This window comes from Bubalus kerabau, chromosome 3, assembly GCF_029407905.1.
Source record: "Bubalus kerabau isolate K-KA32 ecotype Philippines breed swamp buffalo chromosome 3, PCC_UOA_SB_1v2, whole genome shotgun sequence".
NCBI classification, from domain to species: Eukaryota; Metazoa; Chordata; class Mammalia; order Artiodactyla; family Bovidae; genus Bubalus; species Bubalus kerabau.
Window position 1 is genome coordinate 76,763,962 of NC_073626.1, and position 24,262 is coordinate 76,788,223.

Genomic DNA, 24,262 nt, shown 5'->3' on the forward strand with positions numbered 1-24,262 from the left:
ACTTTTGTTTAAAGAGTGTGATCCTTAGAAGGGGAATAGGCTTATGAAGGGTGTCAGAGAAGATGATTATATAGGCTTAGTACATTCCTATTGGAGAAGGAAATGGCAACCTACTCCAGTGTTCTTGCCTGGAGAATCCCAAGGATGGGGGAGCCTGGTGGGCTGCAGTCTATGGGGTCGCATAGAGTTGGACACGACTGAAGCGACTTACCAGCAGCAGCAGCAGTACATTCCTAATACAAAGGTCCTTCTAGTCAAGGCTATGGTTTTTTCAGTAGTCATGTATGAATGTGAGAGTTGGACTGTGAAGAAAGCTGAACACCGAAGAATTGATGCTTTTGAACTGTGGTGTTGGAGAAGACTCTTGAGAGTCCCTTGGACTGCAAGGAGATCCAACCAGTCCATTCTAAAGGAGATCAGTCTTGGGTGTTCTTTGGAAGGACTGATGCTAAAGCTGAGACTCCAATACTTTGGCCACCTCATGCGAAGAGTTGACTCATTGGAAAAGACTCTGATGCTGGGAGAGATTGGGAGCAGGAGGAGAAGGGGATGACAGAGGATGAGATGGCTGGATGGTATCACTGACTCGATGGACATGAGTTTGAGTGAACTCCGGGAGTTGGTGATGGACAGAGAGGCCTGGCGTGCTAGGATTCATGGGGTCACAAGGAGTTGGACACGACTGAGCGACTGAACTGAACTGAATTGAACTGAATATAATATGGTTATTTTTCTTCAAATGGCTCATCTTTTAGTGAGTTTGGTTTGGTCTATTCTTTGGATTTATGATTATTTAAATTTTTGAATTATGCTTTGTTAATACTTATTGTTAAGTATCCCACGTTGATTGGAAAATTTAGATACCAGAAGAAATGACACTGCAAAATTCCTCCCAATATTTAAGTTTCAAATTAATACAATTAATCCATTTCTTATTCAATGCATTAAACCTCCAATTACTTGACTGGCAACATGTTTGTAACTTTTAGGGGTTTGTCTCCACAAATATGTGACAGAATCCTCACAGGTACTTGCATGTATGGCCCAAGTGTCCCTGGACTCACCAACTTGTAGGTCACATTACCTCCCTGGGGGTGGAGGGTGGAAGACTGGGTCATATGCATCACAGTTTGTACCTCCAGCTCCAGGGCTCTAAATTCTTCATGGCACCCCAAGGCACCGACTTCTCTTTCATACCTCAGACCCTGTCCCTCTGCCTTCCTTTGGCCACTATTTTCAATATTGCATTAACAATAATTTTTTTTAAGCAAGAAAATACAATTCAAAGGCAATAAAAGAGTTCTTTGAAAGTCTGACAAAATTTCCAAGATGTACAAGGAGAGACTGAAATATGATTTGATGAAGCCATTGGAAGCTTTGGTTCAATGTAATAAATATTTATTAAGCATGTCATTTGTCCATGATAAAATATTTTTAAGAAGTCTCAGTAGCCCATCTCCAGTTATGTGAGAACCAATACAACACAATCAAGCCAGCATCACACGAAATACTTTGTCATCCCTCACCAGAACCTCTGATGTCTTTCTTTTTCTTTTGAAGAAAATCTTCCTTTCTGGGATTTATTAATTGATACTACATTTTGTAGAAGTTTAGAGGGTAGGGTTTGTTCAAATTACCAAATATTAACACATAGATGAACTTCTCAAGTTTAAGTCATTCCAGCTGCAATGTGACTTTAAGAGGAAATGAAAGGAAAGCAGAGGAAAGAGGAAACAATTCAGTAAGCGAACAAGTGCAGATTCATGAAATAAAGGAAAAAGTGCTGGCACAGGAAAGATGTAAGACAGTGGAATAAAATTCAAGGCTCATGTAGATGTAGGTGAATTATCATGGGGGGCAGGGTAGAGAGAGAGAAATATAAAGCTGAAGTCATCTAAGTATTTCCATAAGAAAACAAAACAAAATAAAAAACATTTCTCCATTTCACTGGTAGCCTTACTTTTCCCAACTTTTTCTTAAGTAAAAAATACTGGGATTTCCCTGGCAGTCCAGTGGTTAGGACTTGAGCTTTCACTGCCAGGGCGGGGTTCAACTTCTCTTCACAGAAATATGATTCCAGAAGTCGTGTGGTGCAGCCAAAAAAAATACTATCTGTAGTTATAGGTAGAATAACCTACTTGCATGTATAAATAGTTCAGAAAACATCTATAAACCCCATAACCGATAATCTCACCATGTATATGTCTGTAAGACTAGTTTTATCAGATATAAGTACCTAGAACCCAGCAGGTACTTCACAAGTATCCATTTAATGTATGAATTCCTGACAATGATAGAGTGTACTGCATAGCTTAAAATCCAATGCCATACAACCTGGTTTTCTCAGTTACATTGATCTCATGTCTTTGAGCATTAAAATGCTCATATTATGCAACAGTACCACTTTTGTTAGAAAATCTGAAAGAACAGATTATTTATGCTTCGAATTAAAAGTATAATAGAATTTACTGGGAGTTAATGTATGCACAATGGATGGCTCCTTACGTTTAACCCTAATTCTGCTGAAGACATTGTTTTCTGCTCACACAGGTACACGTGATTTGAGAGCACTCATCTCTGGACTCATGTGAAACCCACCTTCGGTTTGGAGCTGCGGCTGCTTCTAACAGAACCCGTTGCTTGTGGTTTTGCCTCACTGCACATGGACTTGGCAATGCCTTTGTTCCGCATCTGTCCCTCATCTCTAGCTGCCACTCACTATGCTGTCTTCTTTTTACTTTTTCTTTTACCAGTTTCCAAAGTGAAATACTTTTAAAATTGATTTTTATTGGAGTATAGTTGTTTTGCAATGTCTTGTTAGTTTGTACTATACAGCAAATTGAGTCAGCTATTCATATACATATATATATATATATATCCCCTCTTTTTTGTATTTCTTTTCCATTTAGGTCACCACAGAGTACTGAGTAGAGTTCCCTGATATTATACACTATTGATACTATGTATAAATAGATAACTAATGAGAATCCAAAATGCAATAATTGATAGCGAAACTGCCTAGCACCAATGCATGCCTCGTGCCTCAGAGTGTGCATACAGCAAGCCTTCCCACCTGATGCCCACTGCACTGCCAAACCACGACTGCTTATGCCTCTATTTTGACACCTGATTCACGCATGTCCTCTGAGGGAAGGCGTGATGCCTGGCATTCACTTCTATCATTGGCAGACCTAATTGACGACCTGCCTTATCAGCCAGTAGAACTGATGTTCAGTTTATGTGTGTTGATGACACCACGGCAGAAGCCAATTCCTGACACCAATTCTAACCTTGTCAGCCAGTGTCCTATTCCTGTTTGATGAGATACTTCAGTATTTCTGATAAAATAATTGATTATTAATGTTTATAGGGTTTTTCATCATAATTGATGTCAGTGATCCTCCTGCTGCTCAAGGATCACATGAGGTGCTTTTTGACAATGGACATTCTGGGATCCCTTTCTCAGAGATTAACAGGACTTGTATGTGGCCCAGGAATCTGCATTTTCACAAACAGCTCCAGGATACAAAAAGTGCCTGGATTGTACTTTGAGACGCACCGACCTATACAGCCTCAGACAAGCGCACCATTAGATTCAATCTATAAACTATTTTTTTTTAAAGCACATTCTGCATTTTACCAATGGGTAAACAAGACATTAAGGGCTACCTAAATGATGCTAGTGGTAAAGAACCGGCCTGGCAAAGCAGGAGATGTAAGAAACACAGGTTTGATCCCTGGGTCGGGAAGATCCTGTGGAGGAGAACATGGCAACCCACTCCAGTATTCTTGCCTAGAGAATCCCATGGACAGAGGAGCCTGGCGGGCTACAGTCCATGGGGTCACAAAGAGTTGGAAATGACTGAGACAATTTAGCATGCATTCATGCAAATAAGACATTGCACTCTGATTTTTATTAGCAGATTATCAACAATTCAAGCATCACTTCAACTTTACTAGCTGACGTTTTGTCCAGTTTAGTATTCCAGCTTTGAAACACTATTACCCTAAAGAGGGTCACCAGCACTTTCACGTGATAGTCTGACCTTGATAAAATACTACACAGCACAGACAGCATGTCCTCGAATGAGAGAACCCATTCCAGCTAAGTCAGGAGACCCCTGAGCAGAGAAAGAAGTGGATTTGTTTTCCCGTCTGAATCAAATATGGAACCTTGTCCCATTCTGTTTGTAACTAAAACATAACCATTGAGACCTCATCAAGTCTGTCAAATATTAGCCAAAGATACACTTGATCTGGAGTGAGGTGTCGGGAATTTTTAAACATTTAACTCCTAGTGTGTATTAGTATGAAACCAAGTTGAGCAGAACCCATTAATGTCACAGTGATCGGTTACCAATGGAAATAAATAATTCATGATGAAGGGAATTAGTCTAATTAGCAGGCAGTTTGAGTCCTTTGATAAAATCCAGCTCTAATTCCGTGAAGGGCAGGAACTGCTGTCATCAGTCAGCCCTGAAACGATTAGCATCTATTATGAATGAGGTTCGACACCCTAGCGACGTCATGTGTGTCCTGGAGACAAACTTAATATGTTCCAGAATGGGACACAGTTTGTCTCACCAACACATCACGATTCCTACCAGGCTATTGTATGTAATAACAAGCAAAGATCAGTGCTCCATCCCGCCGCTCGCGCCACTGTCCGTCATTCTGACAACTGTGCGAATACGTTCCCCATGCAAAGTAGGGAGTGTGCCCTGAATACTTGCAAAATTGCACAAGATGTCAAAGAAAATACGTGCTACTTTCTTGTTCACCAAAACAAACACTCAGAACCAAATGTCAGCCCTGAAACGGACGGTTTCAAAGATGGTGGGCAATAGAGGATGTCAGCCTTGGTGTGTACACATTTCATTTTCAAAACTGTTGTCAGCCCTTCCGGGAAATTTGCTTCTCTACTTATCTCTCTCTAGATATTGAAGTTATAAGTTATAAGATCAATCATAGGCTTCTAGCTTCTGCAACTGCTGATAAATGGAGACGAGGGTCCTGAATAAAGTAGCTGCTGGAATTCCAAACTAATAATATAAGGGAAAACAAGGGAGAGAAAAAAAAAAAAAAAAAGATTTTTTTGGCTTTGTGTTTTTATTAGAGTGCACAAATAGCTTGGATCACTGGGATGGCTCAGTTCTAGAAAGATTTATGTAGTTTCTGAATCATATGTGGCCTGACATATCCAAAAGATGTTGACTGCTCCACACTCTGCAAACTCCACATTATTTTGCAGCCCACAAGCTGACGCAGCATCAGCTGTGTTTCCATTTTTACTTATGAGCCTTTTGAAATTACATGTTTCCATTTTGCAATTTGATGTAATAATGAAGAAACTCCAAATTTGTAAGTTATTGTATTGCTTGTTTTTATTGTGTAAAATTAATTGCTTCATTTATTTATGTCATTAAGAAGGGGGGTACCATTTTGCACATTTTATCATTTGCTGTAATAATTAACATGCCAATAACACCACAGACGCCTTGGAAACAGGACGAATCGAGCCTGAGTCTGCACAGCATGTCACTTGGCAGCCCCTGTTGTTAGAAGGGCTCTTCCCAAAACCATGGGGAAAAATGTTACATCATGTGAGCATTGATAATCCCAAGGAGCATGGACTGACTTGTGGAAATGGGTTTAAGTCAATACAAGAAATGGCTTTTATGGAAGCAAAAGGTATAATTCTCAAAAATTGTAATCCAGTTGTCCAAACACAGTTGAAATAAGCACTGATCCTGTAAATTTAACGAGGATGCCAACAACTTACTTAGATTTGAAAAGATACCTTGGTAAAATTTGGTACAGATTCTTTAAAACTAGCTGTCACTAATGAGGGTTAGATATTGACTATTTCTTTCCAACATATTCATAACCTAGAAAGCTAAATCAAAATCTCATAGCTTTGTATTTTATGTATTCAACATCATAGCAGGTTTGCATGGGAGTGTGGAAACACTTTAGATCTGCAAACTCTTTAGCATTTGGTGTATGCCTATTATGACCAGTTACATATACATGCATCTCTTGAAGGTAGGAGAGTAAGATACCACTTCTTACTTGTGGCATCTTCTCCTCCTCCTACCAGGCTCAAGCAGACAGAAAATAATATAGTTGGTGCTGAGTTGGCTGAATGAATGGACAGAGCCTACCAACCAAAGTGCTGTCACTCAATCAAGTATTTCTCCAGATTTCTGGTCAGAGGAGACGGCAACATAAACCACAAAAAGACAACAATCCACATGTATCTTAGAACACACCTATTGCCCAAAGTCTCAGATGATTGTAATGGCTGGTCCTTGTAGCTCCAAGACCTGATGGTCTGTAGCTGGTTCTAAATCCTGGATGCAGAGTTCCATTCTGACAGTGTCTTAACCTAAGCTTAAGGTTTCATGCTCAACAATTCCCTTGTGTCCTGCTGAGAGCTCTGACTCCATGAGAAAAAAGACCTTCCATTTGTGACCTTACTATACTCAAATGTCCCTGAACGGAGACGCGTATAAGACTACAGGTATTTTGAGAGCGTTCAGCAGCAATTTTTAATTTTAGAACCCAGAACATTAAGCCAAGTTTCATGTCTCCTTAGAATTCAGTTCTCTTTAGCTGGGTGATATTTAGGATAATATATACCTCTGTTACTAGGGCAGCCAATTCTAAAGCCTAGGAAAGCTGGTTACTTGAGTCCAGTAAAAATCACTAATTTAGATGAAGTGGGAAAAGTCTGTCCAAATTAGTGAAGAAATTAAATGCAGAAGTTTTAAAATCAGAGTTTTGTTCCTTTCATGTGTACGAACGCACCTGAATGGGCCAGGATATCTCTGAGAGTATTGGCATTAACAACTCAGTTACACAGACACAGAATTAGGATGTCATTTGCTTGTAAATAAGAATTCCAAATCAGTGGTTTTTAACTTAGAATGGGTGTACTGAAAGTTGTAACCCTTCTTTCCAGAACAGCATACAAATATCCACACAAATGAATACACTTTCTTTAAGAAATTAAGGTGTTCTTTGTCTTCTTAGTTATATTTAGGCAATTATTTCTTAATGGGTCAAAAGTATATTTCAGTTCTGGTATTTAAAGAAATTACTACCAATCATGAGTAACTGAAACCCAAATTAATCATTTAAAAATTTTATCTCCCACTTTTTAGTTCTATAATTCTATTTGGCCCTCTGCTAAGAAGTTCTGAATTCACATTATCCTACAAAAGGAGATTCCAAAGCTCAGAATACAGGTAACAGGTTCTCATCAGTGATGAGAGATGGAATGAGAGATTTTCAGAACTAATAACTAATAATTTTCATAACATAATAATTATTATGTACAATGAACAGATTAGACAGTTGCCTCCTAAATATCTGTTTTCTCCTTCTTTCTGGCTAACATAACCTCCATTTTATTTGAGGGTTAAAAACAAACTCACTCTTGCAGACTCTCTTGCAGCCAGTGTCAGCTATATTGAATTACCGCCAGTGGAAGTTTCTGGAGGTAGCTCTGGAAATGATCTTGACAAGGGCTCACTGGTTTGCCTACTTCATTCACCGTTTTGCCCTTTGCTTAGAATGCACAGATGATGTCTGGAGTTCTAGGACCCACGTGACAGTCACAAGGACAAAGCCACATGCTAAGGAGACTGGGCAGAAATACAGATGCAGAGTGAGGCGATGATGACACCAGTCCTTCACTGATACATCTCTAGATTTCATGTGACGTGACCAAAAAAAAAAAACCTCTCTATTGTTTAAGCTGCTGTTTGATTGGGTTTTCTTTTATTTGCAGTTGAACCTACATCCTAACCAACATATCCATATCTACACAACTTGTAATGATGAAGCTGGGTTCCGTGGATTTCTAGAGCTGTGCTTTTCTAGAAATGTGCATATAAATCACCTGGGAATTTTGTTAAAATATAGATTCAGACTCAGGAGGCTTGGAATAGGGCCCAAGAGCCTGCATTCCAAGGTCCCAGGTGAGGCTGATTCTCCTGGTCTACAGATCAGCCTTTGAGTAATAAGGCTCTAGAGGGTGTATCTGGAGAAGGCAATGGCACCCCACTCCAGTAGTCTTGCCTGGAAAATCCCATGGATGGAGGAACCTGGTAGGCTGCAGTCCATGGGGTCGCTAAAAGTTGGACACGACTGAGCGACTTCACTTTCACTTTTCACTTTCATACATTGGAGAACGAAATGGCAACCCACTCCAGTGTTCTTGCCTGGAGAATCCCACGGATGGGGAAGCCTGGTGGGCTGCTGTCTCTGGGGTCGCACAGAGTCGGACACGACTGAAGCGACTTAGCAGCAGCAGCAGCAGCAGCAGAGGGTATATACATTGAATGCAAATTTCATCCAGATGTGATTTTTTTTTTTAATGGTAAGAGGGCCTGTTGTTTTCACCAGGTTCTCAAAGACGTCGATCAAACAAAAAGATGTAAACCAGATGTTATATGAGATTAATTGACAACGAAAGAAAAGGACTATGATGACTATTAGATTCAGTTTCTCATCCCTGAGGTTTCCCCCTTGGGGGAAAGAGCAGATAGATATACCACAAACTGATTATTCTCTACCAGTTCTTCTGCAGCTCTTTCCTCATCCTTCTTTGCCCTTCTCTGGGCTCTGGGAGGAGAACTCTATAAACTCCATCAACTGGACTTTCTTATCAAATGGCTCTGGTTGGGTGATGTCAGTTGAGATAACAGCAGGGGTCAAAGGCCTGGAGAAAAGAGAAGTGGATTTGCCCCCCGCCCCCGCAACTCCCATCCTAGGTGTCAAATCTCTGGATCATGTCTCCCGCCATAATTATGTCCATCCATGACTGCAGCCTCTCCAGGAGGCCTCAGCCCTCACTGGGCTCTATTCATGGCTTCCTCCTTTCGCCTCCTCAGCTCAAGAAGTAGTTCCTGTGGTGACTAGCCTCTGAGGCCTCAATATCCCATGTTTGCCTGCACCCCTGAGAAGGTCCCTTCATATAAATCTCTTCACCTGAAACTTCTGGAATGCATTCCACTTTCTACTGGACCCTGAATGATGTACACAGCAACTGCCCTCTGAGTCACCAGGCCAGTGGCCACCTACCAGTTCCTAGTTTGGACTTCTCTCTCTAGAACTCCAAACTGTTGACCACTCTCACACCTCTCTATCATCAAGATCGTGCAGCTGTAGTTTGCTCAGCTCCCCAATGGAAGGAGAAGGGAAGCCAGTGACAGCCTCCTCTAGTCACTGACCCTGTCAGCCTGACCTTCTCCCTCCACCCAAATCCTGGCACCTATAAGATTAAAAATCAAGAGGGCTCCCTGGCAGTCCAGTGGTTAGGACTCCATGCTTCCACTGCAGTGGGGCATGGGTTTGATTCTTGGTTGGGAACTAAGATCCTACAAGACACGCAGTGCAGCCAAAAATAAAAAAGGTTTAAAAAACAAAACAACAACAACAACAAAAAACCCCAGACTCCTTAGAAGAGCACCAAGGTGTCTTTCCAGTCTCATTTTCAACTTCCATTCATGTCCTGCCTGGGTTCGCACTGACCCATTTGTTGCTCCTAAATATATTTTGCTATTTCAAACCTTTAAACCTTTTCTCTTGCTGTTCCTTTTGCCAGAAAAAGGGCTTCTCACTCCTTAGTTATCCAGAAAATTCCTACTTGGACTTTAAAATTCTGCCAAAGGCACTCCCACGGACAGTTAGTTCCCTCATTCTGTCCATCCTCTGCGCATTCAGAACATTCTGTACGTGGTTCCTTAAGCCCATCGCTCAGTATATTATAATTTGTACATTTATACGTCTGTCTTCTCTACCTGACTGAGCACATCGAGGACCTGAACGATAGCTTACTCGACTCCATCTCCCGAGTGTCTGGCACATGGCAGTGCCCTTTACCTGTGGGTGGAGGGAAAGAGATAAAGAGAGATGCAGAAGCTTTGGGACCACTTCCGTCAATTTTATCCACCTCTCTTCTGCAGAAGCCAGAGTAGCATGCCCATCTCCATCTTCCAAGCATCTTTCTGTTTTTGTTAAATGTTTAAGTGCCTTGGACCTTGGAAAAATAGGAAGGGCTGAGACTAGATCCCAAAACAGTCACATAAGTAGGCCTCACTCTTAGGGCAAGATGCTGGTCATTGATGAGAAATAAACACAAGGTATGATTAAAGGTTCCAGGGCAACTCATTTATATTATTCCCCCAGAAATTCATCAAATGACCTACAGTTTTTTCAGCTGTTTCCACAATTTTTTTTTTACCTTGGAACAGTATTTATCCTTTATGAGCCCCCTGAATTATAAAATATAAACTGATGAGAAGAGGGGAAAACCATGTGTGTCATATAGAAATTCATTTAGTATTCATAATGATGCCCTTAAAGAGAGGCTGAAGTAGCTTCAATAACTGCCATCTCCTCTCCCTCCCTGCCAATAACCCCACATCTTTATCCTTACTTTGCTTGACCCATATGTGCTGTGTCTTTATGAACCAAACATAAAAACTCTAATATTCATCTGCCTCATTCTGTATCTCTTTTGTTTGTCCCACTGCTTCATCTCCCCAGTAAAATCTCCAGCAACAAAAAAGCAATGTGTTGCCGTGGCTAAGGACACACCAACTCACATTCACAGCTAAATCTGCATTACTTACAGGGGGAGCTTTTGTTCGTCTTTATGAAGTGTGTGTAAGGGCCCCTAGTGATTCAGACCCCACTGGTTATTAATCATGTCGTGTTGTATCATCCTTCCCGTTGTGCACAGCAATGCAAGTGACATCTGTCTCAAAGCCAACTGTCAATATCTGTTTTAGAACGTCTGTGTTCATCCTGCCGCCCTCGCTTGTGGGCAAGTGTCAGGGCCCCCAAATGGCTACTGCCTAGACAGTCTTTCATCAGGACTGTTAGTTTTTATATGGACCACAAATCAATAGCACCTATTGGTCTTGCAACATGCTCATTGCTACGTGTGATCTTGAATGAGCATTCATTTCCATTTTCCTCTCCTGAGAGCAATTAAAAGAGGAAGAGGTAGTAGTTGCATTACAATTCTCAACCAACCTCCTGCATGAGTGCTAAGTCACTTCAGTCATGTCCAACTCTGTGCGACCCCAAGGACTGTAGCCTGCCAGGCTCCTCTGTCCATGGGATTCTCCAGGCAAGACTACTGGAGTGGGTTGCCATGCCCTCCTCCAGGGGATCATCCTGACCCAGGCATCGAACCCGAGTCTCTAACATCTCCTGCATTGGCAGGCAGGTTCTTTACCACTAGCACAACCTGGGAAGCCCTCAACCATCCTCAGTGACCACCAGTTCAGTTTGTACAGCATCTTGTCCTGTACCCGGGGAATTTTTCACTCTTACTGTTTAGAAATAATCTTACTTTGATGTAAACGTTGTGTTTGAAAAGTAGGGGTTTTCCACCATTCTATTCACCAACCTAATAAATACGAAAAGGAATGAATCCCACTGAGAATTTATCTGGACTCAACATGAAAGGGAGGCTTGTCATCCAGATTTGGGTCCTAGTCGTTGTTGTTCGGTCACCAAGTCATGTTCAGCTCTTCGCAGCCCCGTGAACTGCAGCACACCAGTTCCTCACCTGTCCCTGTCCCTCACCATCTTCTGGAGTTTGCCCGAGTTCATGTCTATTGCATTGGCTAGGAGTTATTTAAAAAGAGGAATATGGGGGAGAATGTGCTTTTCTTCCCTCTTTGGTCCTTTTTTTATCTATCTTATTATTGTGAAGTATACTAGGTATGGACTTCCCTGGTGGCTCAGACGATAAAGCATCTGTCTATGATGCGGGAGACTCGAGTTCTATCCCTGGGTTGGGAAGATCCCTTGGAGAAGGAAATGGAAATCCACTCCAGTACTGTTGCCTGGAAAATCCCATGGACAGAGGAGCCTGGTAGGCTACAGTCCATGGGGTCCCAAAGAGTCGGACACGACTGAGCAACTTCACGTCACGTCCACGTATACTAGGTATGGCTGCTCTCTACCCTCCAATATCACTTTTCCCTTTCTTTCTCAACAGAACCTCTAATTTTTGATGGGCTCACGGCCACCTAGAAAGAAAAGATTGTACTTCTCATCTTCTCTTGCAGGTAAAGTAGTGCACGTAATTCACTTTTTGAAAATTCGGATTCTGATTCGGAGTGTCTGTGGCTGTGGCCTGGATTCTACATTTCTGACAATCTGCCCGGTGATATTGGTGGTGTGGATCCTATAAGCCCATGGACTATGCCCTGAGCAGCAAGGCTCAGAGCACGTTCAAGCTGTGTCATGTCGGCAGTATCCTCTTTGTGGATCCACTTCTGTTGATAACAATAGCAGAAACACAACTATAATTCTGACCAATCCCTAAAGTCAAATAAGCTCTCACATCTTATACCTCTCCAGGAAGCTAAAGTCAATCAGAAATTATTACTACTGGAGGTGGGAGAGAATCTTCTCAGCAGATTAGAATCTTCAGTGGATCCAGGACTCAGCTACCTATTAGCGATGTTCCAAATCACTGAGTGTCTGGCTTGGAAAACCAGCCACGTCTCTAGGCAGTTCCACGTTACAGAGTCCAAAGAGACAGTTAAGGTCAGGAAGAGGTTTCCCAGAAAGCAGAGTCTGAAATGGACATTAGCAAGCAGCATGTTCTTGGTATCAACACACGCGGATAGAGGAAGAGGACTGGGCAGCAGACACTGAGTTAGGATGCAGACACAAGAAAGTCCTTGTCACCAGGAGCCCTGAAGTTGGGATGACCTTTCAGAGTTGCTCCAATGAAACCAGGGGATCATGGTTTTCTATCCTTGTGTTGGTTGATCACTGGATATAGGCTGAGCCTGGAAAGAGCATGACCTTGAGCAAGAGCATTTTCTTTTGAAGGGAGATGTTGGTTGGGGCTGTCCAGAAACTGGTAGAATAAGGTTTTTATTTCCGAAGGGGGAACTGGGGGGAGCATCACTCCATCTACCCAACCTGCCCTCTGGAGGCTACCAAGGATATTAGGCAAAGCTTTCCCTGGCCTTCAGAGCTAGAAGCCTGTAGCTATCACCATAAATTGCCCTCCCAGCACACACCCATCTCTCTTCTTCCTTGTTTCAGAGCCTCAGTTTTATTCACCCTCTGCCAACCATTTGTGGCCTTCAGTGAGGACAAGTTCTATCTAGCCTGCCATTTATGATAGTCTCATTCTCCTTACCAGTGATGGTTTGCACATGGTTGCTGCTGCTGCTGCTGCTAAGACGTGTCAGTCATGTCCGACTCTGTAAAAGAACATAATTATGGCCATTGAGGCTTGAAGGGAAGTCTGATGTGGGCTTCTGAAAAAGCTTTCCTCACTCTTAAGAATGTGAGAGAATGTCCTCTTGTCTCTTCCATGGATCAATGTCATTATGTCTACATGTGATGGCTGGAACTGCAGCAGCCGTTGTGCAACCATGAAGGTAAAGGCCTAAACACAAAAATCAGATGGCAGAACATAAAGATGGGAGAAAACCTGGATCCTCAACAGTGTCATTGAGCCAGTGCATTATTCCGTCCTGAAACTGTCTTTTCTGGACATCTCATTATGTGAACTACTACATGTCCTTACTTTTTAACCACTGCAGTTTTTAAATTATCATTTGCAGTTGAGATACCTTAAGAAGTTCAATGCTCAATTGATACTTATTGAATGAATAACTGAGTGAATGAATGTCAAAGGGCTCAACAACCTCATGTGAAGTAGAGTGACACAGACCTTATCATTTTATAGTTTCATTCTGTCCTGTGTAGATTTGGAGCAAAAGGATACAGGGCAGAGAAAGAGATGAAAAGAATACTTGACCTTTGGACAGACAGAATCTGATTTTTCATAGCGGGGCTGGTTTTAGAAAGTCTCTATAAAGGGACATGGAAAAAAGATGTCCCAACTTTGGTCCAGCTGCTCCAGCGGGGGTGGTGTGCTGATAGAGGATGTGAATCACATCTCGAGAAAGCAGAGCAATGATCAACCCTCATCTGGGTTCGCTGCACACTTCATGTGAATTACATCTTAGAAATAGCCCTGCTTTTGACAGTTGCTAAACCTCATGCCAACTACTTTGTCTTTCATCTTATAATTAAAGAGGATTCCTTTTCTTGGGTTCGGAACTTGTAGGAACTCCATCTTTTGACTAATTCACCTTCAAATCGGTGCTGTGTCTTGATGTATTACAGCGATAGGCTGCACGCGCATGTCATCCATCATAGCAATCAGCTGTTGCTGTGCGCCCAGCACAGAGAAACCCAGCCAGCTGTTGTTCTGACACATCGGAGCAATGCATCACCCACGTCCGGGACATCAGTGATCTATTACTCCAAGATGGCACTGTCCAGAATAGAGATAGTGCTGGGCACATGGAGCATCATGCAGGCTTGACAGAGACCTACTCAAAGCTGGGGAAGACTTTTCTAACATTGAGTGGTTTGAAACAAATTGGTTTCCCAAGACCTAATTTAGTGGTTTTAATAAGGGGGTCCAGAAGCATTCGCATGTATTGCTGTTATTGATCAAACTCAGGACATCAATTTCTTAGTAATGTATTTCTGAAAAATCCAAGCCATCACTGGCAACATTTTATGTCTCTTAATCTTTATTGTTGATGATTGGAATGGTTTTTACACAAGTCTTTCAAGTCAGCAAATGGTATCAGCAGCTGGTCTAACCTCGGGGTGCTGGTGGAGGATGTGTGAAAGGGAACTGTTTAAATATCGACTGCTGAGAATTTGCAGCAACTGTTCACTTCCAGTTTGCTTTCTGTTTCTCAAGTGAACACTTAGAGCAGTACCTGTATAGCCTCGGTGCACAAGAGCACAGATGGAGTTACCTGAGTCACTGACCATGAAACCCTTAGGAAAGTAGAGCTTCCCCTCAGCCACGCTCTCCCATTTATCCAGCCTGACCAAGAAGGGCCTGTCTGAAGAGGGAATTGATCCGGAAATGAAAAGATCTGAAAATGAGTTCTAAAAACCCCAGACCTTTGATTCTCAGAGAGTTTACTCTCTCATTTATAAAGAGGCCAAGTGTTTATAAGAAATCCCTCAGTCCCTTTAGCATCTTTAAAAGCCTCTGAAGAAGCTATTTTCCTAGCTGTGACTCCAGTGGCCCCAAATGGTCTCCTCTGTACCTAAATCTGCTCATCGACAAGATGAAAAATGCATTCACACCTGCAGTAGTCAAAAAGAGATGACTGCTTAGAACTGGCGGAGGCAGCACCAGAATTGAAGCTTTGTGATAAATACAAACAATTCGATCTTTTTTCATTGTGGTAAAATACACATAACATTTACCAGTTTAGCCATTTAAAGTGCACAGTCTGCTGATACTAAAAGCCTTCATAATGCTATACAACCATCACCAGAGTCCATCTCCTGAACTGTCACCTTCCCCAGCTGAAACTCTGTAGCCATTAAATACTAACTCCCTCCTTTCCCTAGCCCTCAGAAATCACTATTCTACTTTCCATCTATGAATTTCATTACTCCAAGCGCCTCATATAAGTGTAATCATACATAATGATGATGATGATGATTTCTATAAGGAGAATATCTAAGATAAGTTTTTTTGCACCTGGATGGAATTAAAATGTCCAGTCAGCAATTTTGCTTGAGATTTACTCTCCCGGTCCCCGCTGGTTGGAGTCAAGTCTCCCATTGCTTATACAGGCACAGAATAATCACCATTCTCACCTCCCCACTGAGAAAAGAAGTATGGGAGCCCGGGGTACTTATCCTAGAAAAGCCGTGAGGGCTGTAGCTTTAACATAGCGGTACTAGGTGGGGTGGCCAGTCTGTCCCAGATTGCCTGAGATGCTCCCAGGTTTAACATGGCAGTTCCTGTCCTGGAAACCCCTCAGTGCTGGACAAAGTAGGCCGCCGGGTGGTCACCCTAGCGGTGGAGGCTCAGGAACACACACTTGGGGGCAGTGAAATTAAGCCATAAACCAGGCCATCTGTCTAACCCTAAACTGCTATTTCCTCCTGTGCAAATAAGAAATAAAATGTCATGCGGCGAAAGGTACAACTGGAACTAGGTTAGAAAATGGGATTGCAATCAGCACAGCTCTTCACAAACTGCCTTCACAGGGGCTCTGAGAGAGAAGAAAAAATGATGCAACATTTATTAAGCTGCTATTTTAGGCACTTTACCTCACACATTCATATCCTTCTCACTACCCCAAGGTAAATGTTGTTAATGTGATTTTTGACAGAGCAGAGCACTGAGGCTCACAGAGGTTGTGCAACTTTCCTAAGGTCCTGTAAGTAGTGACTTGAGCTCCCTAGCACAGCCAAAGCAGATTGATGAGTATAATTACAAGAGGAATACTGCCCCAGATAGACTGCTCTACTGCTTGTAATTCTCTCATTATAAAATATACTTTCTTGGATTCAGAAAAATCTTAACAGTTTCCAGTTAAAAGGCAAAGGTCCCTATAACGAGAACTTGAAGGGTTAAAAGTATTATAAGCTAACATTTTTCTTAGTAGCTTATCTCCTTTTTAGATGTTAAAGGACAACCACCTGAAAGCAGGCTGTTGCAGAGGTGCCTGGTGTGGATGGGATATTGATAACAGAAACGGAAGACATTAAAGATCAACTTTGCTTCTCAATGACAGAGGAAACCAATATTGAGTGCTCTTCTTTTTTACAAAAGAGAAGGGCATGGATTAGGATTTTGGACTAGAGTTCCAGTTTTAGCTTTGTAACCAGCCCCGGGTGGCTCTGGCCAGCCCTGTCCCATTGATACGAAGAGCTTGGGCCAAATAATGTCTATTAGCAGTCCCTTCCCTGCTAAGTCTGCATAGCTCTATAGCAACATTGTAGAACTTCAGATTCCTCAGAGACCAATTTTCTAGTTCTCACCTCAACTAGAAAAGTTAGTGGGATAGATACACAGTTTACAACTTGTTTCTTAGTCCTGGAAGCAACAGGTGACAGTGGAAAGACCCTGAAGTCAGACCTGGGTTAAGATCCTTGCTCTGCTATTTGAAGCTGTAACTTTGGGCAAGTGATATCTTTAAATCAGGTTATGGTCACCTGTAAAAGACCAATAAACCAACCAACTCATAGTTATGTTGGGAGCACTAGATGAGGTAACAAAATATAGTCACAACCTAAAAGTGGAGAGTTGTTTTATTGGGAATTCTAGGACTTCAAGCTTGAGAGTCAACATCTCAAGGGCCCCTGAGAGAAATGTTCCGAGGAGGCAGGGGGAGGAGGCAGGTTATACAGAAGTCTGCAGCAAGGGGCAAATAGTCTGAACACCAAAAGATTATTCTAGAGGGTGGGACAGGGAGTGAGGTTAGAGAGACGGTCAGGAGGGAAGGGACATACATATACCTATGGCTGATTCATGTTGACATACGCCAGAAACCAACACAATATTGTAAAGCAATTATATTTCAATTAAAAATAAATTATTTTTAAAAGATTATTGTCAATTAAGGAACACCAAGTATCTCAAGTTAAGGGATTTAGGGCTCTTTTCTAAGTATGGGAAGATGCAAGCATCTGGGCTTACTGAAATCAATCCTTTCATATGCACCTCACCTATCTGGGGCCAGCATCCTGCTTCTTGATTTTATTACATCCTTAGTTCCTTGGTCACCATAGGGAGTGGCGGCAGCTGACAGCTGCTGGATCGGAGACACTGTTCTCCCTTTTGGGTGCCCTCTGGGTTCAGAAATTTGGAGCCCCGAAATCACTATGTCTGTGACTTCCTTTTTTACTGATATGGCAGGAAATACTCCACTTTACAATATACATAATATACTCAGTATCCATAACCCAATTATAACAGCACATGACCCTAACAGCCAACAGCACTGTGAGTTAGCCCTCAGGAAGCTATTCCCAGCAGAGCCCCGGGCCGCAGACTCCCTGTGTGTGAAACGGGCCCCAGGGAGTCCTCCACATCGGCCTCCCCATCTGGGCTCATCTGACAGCTCACTGTCCATACCCTGGCTGTCACCACTACATCTGGTCTGATTGGGGAGCACGGGAATGGCTCTCTCCCTGACAATTTTACTCCCAGTTTGGGCAGTGTGTGTGTGTGTGTGTGTGTGTGTGCACGCGCACGCTAAGCTGCTTCCATCATGCCCAACTCCTTGTGACCCTATGGACTGTAGCTCACCAGGCTCCTCTGTCCATGGAATTCTCCAGGCAAGAATACTGGAGTGGGTTGCCATTCCCTTCTCCAGGCATCTTCCTGACTCAGGGATCAAACCCAGGTCTCCTGCATTGCAGGCAGATTCTTTACCATCTGAGCCACCAGGGAAGCCCCTCTCTTCCTTTTACTCATTGCTAAAACATGTGTCTCTCCACACGGGTCAATGCTGGTGAGAACTGCAGTCAGGGAGCCCCGATCTCCTGGGCACCCCTCCCCCAAAGAAGCCTTCAGAAAAGCCCCAGAGCTCACTCCCTGCTGCCCCTCAGCCTACAAAGTGGGCAACACCCCACCTACACCCCTCAGGCCCACCTCGGACTCTTCCTAGCTCCAACCATTTCCTGCTCACAGTATGAACATAAGTTAAGAAAACAGAAGCATACCGTCCTGCGTTTAAATGTTCCAGATTGAACCTCAAGTAAAAATTACCTTCAATTTAATACTATCACTAGTGAGGTGATTCCAGCTTGTGTTTCTTCCAGTCCAGCGTTTCTCATGATGTACTCTGCATATACGACTGAGCGACTGAACTGAACTGAAAGTGAGGTGAGGTTCCGTAAGTAGTTAAATTCACTGAGACAGAAAGTAGAACGGTGTTCCCCAGGGACTGGAGAGGAGGAGGGATGGGGAGTAGTTCTTCCACGGAGTTTTAGTTTGGGAAGATGAACAAGTTCTGGAGATAGTTGGCGGTGATGTTGGCACAGCAATGAAAATGTTCTTAATGACACTGAACCGTTTACTTACGTATGGCTAGATGGTTGTGTTCTGTGTATTTTACCACAATATGAAAAATAACTACTCTACCAGAAGAAAGACCTCAGTTGTCTCCCGGGACTCTGCTATGGACTGAATGTTTGTGTCCTCCCAAAATTCATGTTGAATAATTCCCAATATGATGCTGTCAGGAGATGCAGGCTTCAGAAGATGGTGAGATCATAAAGGTGGGGCTCCCATTAATGAGATTCATGCTCTTAGAAAAGAGACCTCAGAGAGCTTCCTCACCCCTCCACCTTGTGAGAACAGGTCAAGAAGATGGCCAGCTATGAACGAGGGAGCAGGTTCTCCCCAGACTCAGAGTCTTCTGGTATCTTGATCTTGGACTTCAAAGTCTCTAGAACTATGAGAGATAAACGTTGGTTGTTTAATCCCTCAGTCTATGGCACTTTTATTACAGCAGCCCAAATGGACAGAGACAGACTCACTGCCTGTTTTAATTTTAATAATCAGTCCCTCTAAATCTGAATCTTAAGTGCAAGAAAAAGCAGAGAAGGAAACAATGATTTCAGCTCCTGCTCTGGAGGAGCTTAAAATCTGGTGCAGAGAGAGTACTTTCTTATAAAACAGATAAAGTGTATGCAGGAAAAAGTGGGCACACAGGCCTGAATTATGTGGTGTGTCCAACCTTCAATGTGGATCCAGCGTGAAGGAGGCAGAGGTAGTCTTATCTGTGTTTCAGAGGAAAATGGTTTCTCCATCAGAATAGAAAGAGGCCCTAATGCTTCCTTACACTTCTATTCAGAAGACAATGTAGTATAATTGTTAAAACTTGAGCATCAGCCTGCCTAGGTTAAAATACTGGCTATGTGTCCTTAAGCCATTAACTTAATTTCTCTGGGCCTCATTTTCCCCCATCTTTGAAATGGGAAAAATAATAGTATCTACCTCATACAATCATTGTATGAAGCATGTGAAGTGGCCAGATCTCACTTAGCCAATAATAAGTACTCAATCAGTGTTATTGGCTATTATGCCTGGCTTATGTCACTGTACCCCCTTCCAAGTGAAGATCAAATTAAAGTTGAGGTTTACTACTATATGTCTAGCTTTCTTAGATTTCTTCTATTCTTGGACTATCAAACTTTCTTCCTGAGTAGTGGTTTTGTCAGATGCACAGATCAAAAGACTTTTTGTTACTTTGGTTACTTTGAAAATTTCCTGGAAAATCTTTTTCTTTTTTTTCAGCCAAAGAAATTTCGATATACAAAGAATAACATTAATATGCAAATCAGCATACTGTAAAATTCATTTTGGTGCCTCAGAGGCAGTAGTTTTATAAATACAGAAACATAATTATGCGTCCTCTAGAGGACTAAAAATAATTATACAAATTTACAACAAAGCCCAAGGCTGTGTTTCCTTTTAACTGACTGTTTCTAATATCATTTAAATCTTGTTAGAACTTAATTACCAAATCTCTCTTGTAATAATTCAGGTGGAAGATTTAAAGTCTAAACTTGCCATTCAGAAAACAGAACTCATCAAAGAAACAAAGCCATGGAGGCACTGATTGCCCAAATAGCACAGTGAAAGCTCAGTCAGGATGGAGCCATGTGGGCCCTGAGAGGGGAGGCCCCTGAGGAGAAAACATTAATATTAATACATGAGCCATGTTAATTTTTTAAAACTACAATTTCTTGGAAAGACAAGATTACATAGAATGATCACTATGGACTATAAGTCCCATTAGCTGTTTCTACCTGTTCTTCAGTTTTCCTTTATACTTTCCTTATCTTTTTTCAAATTAAGGTAAATATAATTTGAGGGTAGCATTTTCTTTCATAATGGTTTAATTATCCTTTCCAAAATCTATCCAGAATGTGTGTGTGTGTGTGTGTGTGTGTGTGTGTGTGTGTGTTTCATATCTAAAGACTGATTTTTATTAGTGCAGGAAAGAACAAGAAGCAAAGTCATAAGAAAAGGTCCAATTTAGACTCTGTCTTAAAGGCAATTATTTATTAGCACTTAGAGAAAATGAACCCCTTATTATGAAATAAAAGGCATAAGAAACTCAAACATTTGAAATTCAGACACATTTTTACTTACCACTAGTTAACAATAGTTTGTAAGACTTGGAGTTCCCTGGAAAATTCATTAGCCAGCTTATGCTATAAAGGGTAATAATTTGTTTATGTGAGATATCTCTAACATAGGTTGTTATGCATTATGGCAGAAGTTGATCAATTAATATTCCAAGGAGCTGTAGCAATTCCATATATGAGATGTCTACACAATATCTCAGTTCATTCTAGTCACTTAAAAATATCAGTCAATTCAGTGAAAAAATATTAATCAAAACGATTGTTTGACACCACTTAGACAAATCAGCCAGTGGGTTGAATTTCTCATTTTTCAACCATTTATTTTGGCTTTGTGTAGGTATACATATAAATATGTATACATGTGCTTATGGTAGATGGATTCTTTTTCTGTTTCAGTGGTTTCAATCCCGTGAAAAGGAACATAATATTGGAATTTTTTGTATATAATGTACTTGATGTGAGGGCAGAGAGTATAAAAAGCGTTGCTCCTGCTTCTTGGGTTCATGGACTCTTCTTACCATCCTCTTTGAATAGATCCAAGAGAAGTAGCACTTTGACAGAGGAAGTTAGAATGAAGTTTCCGAGTGGGCAGATTTTTTGGTTCTAACCCATTATCTTTCACTGACATGTGATCCTTTGAAAACTCACCTCCTTTGTTTCATTTTCTCATCTTAACAGAAAATTATGTCATTATTTGAATTCAAGCAATATTTAAAGCCATTTATTATTTTGGGAAATTCCAGTACTGAAGTGTTTAAATTTTCTAGCCATGCTCTTGATATCATTTAGATCCCACTGTCCAAGTGGGACCCAAAATAAATAAAAAGACCTGTATAGATACCATGGTGCCTCCCAGGTGGTGCTAGTGGTAAAGAACCCACTTGCCAATGAAGGGGACATAAAAGATGCAGGTTTGATCCCTGGGTCAGGAAGATCCCCTGGAGGAGGGCATGGCAATCCACTCTAGTATTCTTGCCTGGAGAATCCCATTGACAGAAGGGCCTGGTGGGCTACAGCCCATAGAGTTGCAAAGAGTCAAACACAACAGAAGTGACTTGGCACAGCACAGCAAATAGATCACATATCTGAAAGAAGATCTACCCAGCAGTAAAGTGAAACGCAAAGATTGAATCAGTCCACACAGCATCTCTAAAGTTGCACAGAACAGCTCAGGATGATAACTGAAGAAATCCAAGCATATCGTTTCCCCTAAACTCTTTTTATGAGTGATGGCAGGCTATTATCCAAAATCTTGAGACTCGACATATTGGCTTGGGTGCTGAAAGGGAAAAACCTAAAATCTCTTCCTGGGGATGTTATACACAGGCCTTGTAGCCTGTGACCATCTTTCCTTTAGGCCAGTATGGGAAATCACCCGTAATTGCTGCCCATCGTACATGTCTATTGCATTTGCCAGCTAATGTTTCGTAACAAGGGTTGTTTGTTCTTCTTAATAATTTGAAATTTCTCCATTTGTATTTACCTTCACATCCAAACTAGCACAACTCTGCTCTGAGTTAATTTCCCAATTTCATGACGGCCATGGTAGGGAAGGGGGAAAGGATCTGCGTCCAAACTACCCGACGGAACACAATGGGAACAGGCAGGGATCCAAGAGCGCTGGCACGGCTTGCGGGAGGAAGCCAGCTCTGATTAATGCTATCAAAATGCTTGTCTTCCCTTTGATTGATATTCTAGGCCCTGGTTACAATTACTGACGCTGGCGACAACTATCATCAGACTCTTTTTATGGGGCTGCCGGGGGTGGAGGGAGGTGGCAATGGACTTCCCCAGAACATTTGCACACCTGCCTCAATTTAACCTAAAACCCATTATTTTGCAAACAAAATATATAAGCCCAACATAGTAATCATTGTTTCCCATATTCTTCAATCAAAAACTCTTCAGTTCCTGGTAGGGGGTAGATCTGTTTCTGGCCCATTACAGGAAGAATGGAGAAATGGGGAAAGTCAGATGCATTTTTAGGAGGTTCCTTGGGATGTGAAATCTGGCAAATTAAAGACATTATTTGGAAGGGTATCGTTTGTCCTTTGATGGGGATGTCACAACAGACCTAAAAACAGGCAGGGGTAAATTTTTCTGGCTTACTACTCTTCAGGAGTAAGTGAGAAAACAGCCACAAGTATCTGAGGGAGCACTAGCCCAAAGGAGCCTGCTTAGGATACCACAATGTAGCTATGAACACTCAGCACAGGGTGCACTGGATTTATATATATATATATGTATGTATAAATTTGATAGAAACTGTGACGAAGCTGAAGTTGAACGGTTCTATGAAGACCTACAAGACCTTTTAGAACTAACACCCAAAAAAGATGTCCTTTTCATTATAGGGGACTGGAATGCAAACCTGGAGTAACAGGCAAATTTGGCCTTGGAATACGGAATGAAGCAGGGGAAAGACTAATAGAGTTTTGCCAAGAAAATGCACTGGTCATAGCAAACACCCTCTTCCAACAACACAAGAGAAGACTCTACACATGGACATCACCAGATAGTCAACACCGAAATCAGATTGATTATATTCTTTGCAGCCAAAGATGGAAAAGCTCTATACAGTCAACAAAAACAAGACCAGGAGCTGACTGTGGCTCAGATCATGAACTCCTTATTACCAAATTCAGACTTATATTGAAGAAAGTAGGGAAAACCACTAGACCATTCAGGTATGACCTAAATCAAATCCCTTATGATTATACAGTAGAAGTGAGAAATAGATTTAAGGGACTAGATCTGATAGATAGAGTGCCTGATGAACTATGGAATGAGGTTCGTGACATTGTACAGGAGACAGGGATCAAGACCATCCCCATGGAAAAGAAATGCAAAAAAGCAAAATGGCTGTCTGGGGAGGCCTTACAAATAGCTGTGAAAAGAAGAGAAGCAAAAAGCAAAGGAGAAAAGGAAAGATATAAGCATCTGAATGCAGAGTTCCAAAGAATAGCAAGAAGAGAGAAGAAAGCCTTCTTCAGTGATCAATGCAAAGAAATAGAGGAAAACAATAGACTGGGAAAGACTAGAGATCTCTTCAAGAAAATTAGAGATACCAAGGGAACATTTCATGCAAAGATGGGCTCGATAAAGGACAGAAATGGTAGGGACCTAACAGAAGCAGAAGATATTAAGAAGAGGTGGCAAGAATACACAGAAGAACTGTACAAAAAAGATCTTCACGACCCAGATAATCATGATGGTGTGATCACTGACCTAGAGCCAGACATCCTGGAATGTGAAGTCAAGTGGGCCTTAG

The 24,262-nt window shown here is 41.8% G+C and overlaps 1 long non-coding RNA gene across 6 annotated transcripts in view; it reads right to left on the reverse strand.

The window, feature by feature from the left end:
- LOC129646282 (uncharacterized) overlaps positions 1 to 24,262 on the reverse strand; it is a 131,562-nt gene that overhangs the window by 92,410 nt on the left and 14,890 nt on the right. For 2 of the 6 annotated variants that reach the window (XR_008711826.1, XR_008711823.1), the window contains exon 2: positions 13,187 to 13,250. The exons of the other annotated variants lie outside the window; for them this stretch is intronic. This is a non-coding gene — a long non-coding RNA (uncharacterized LOC129646282). The remainder of the gene's footprint in view (positions 1 to 13,186; positions 13,251 to 24,262) is intronic. 6 annotated transcript variants of the gene reach the window in all.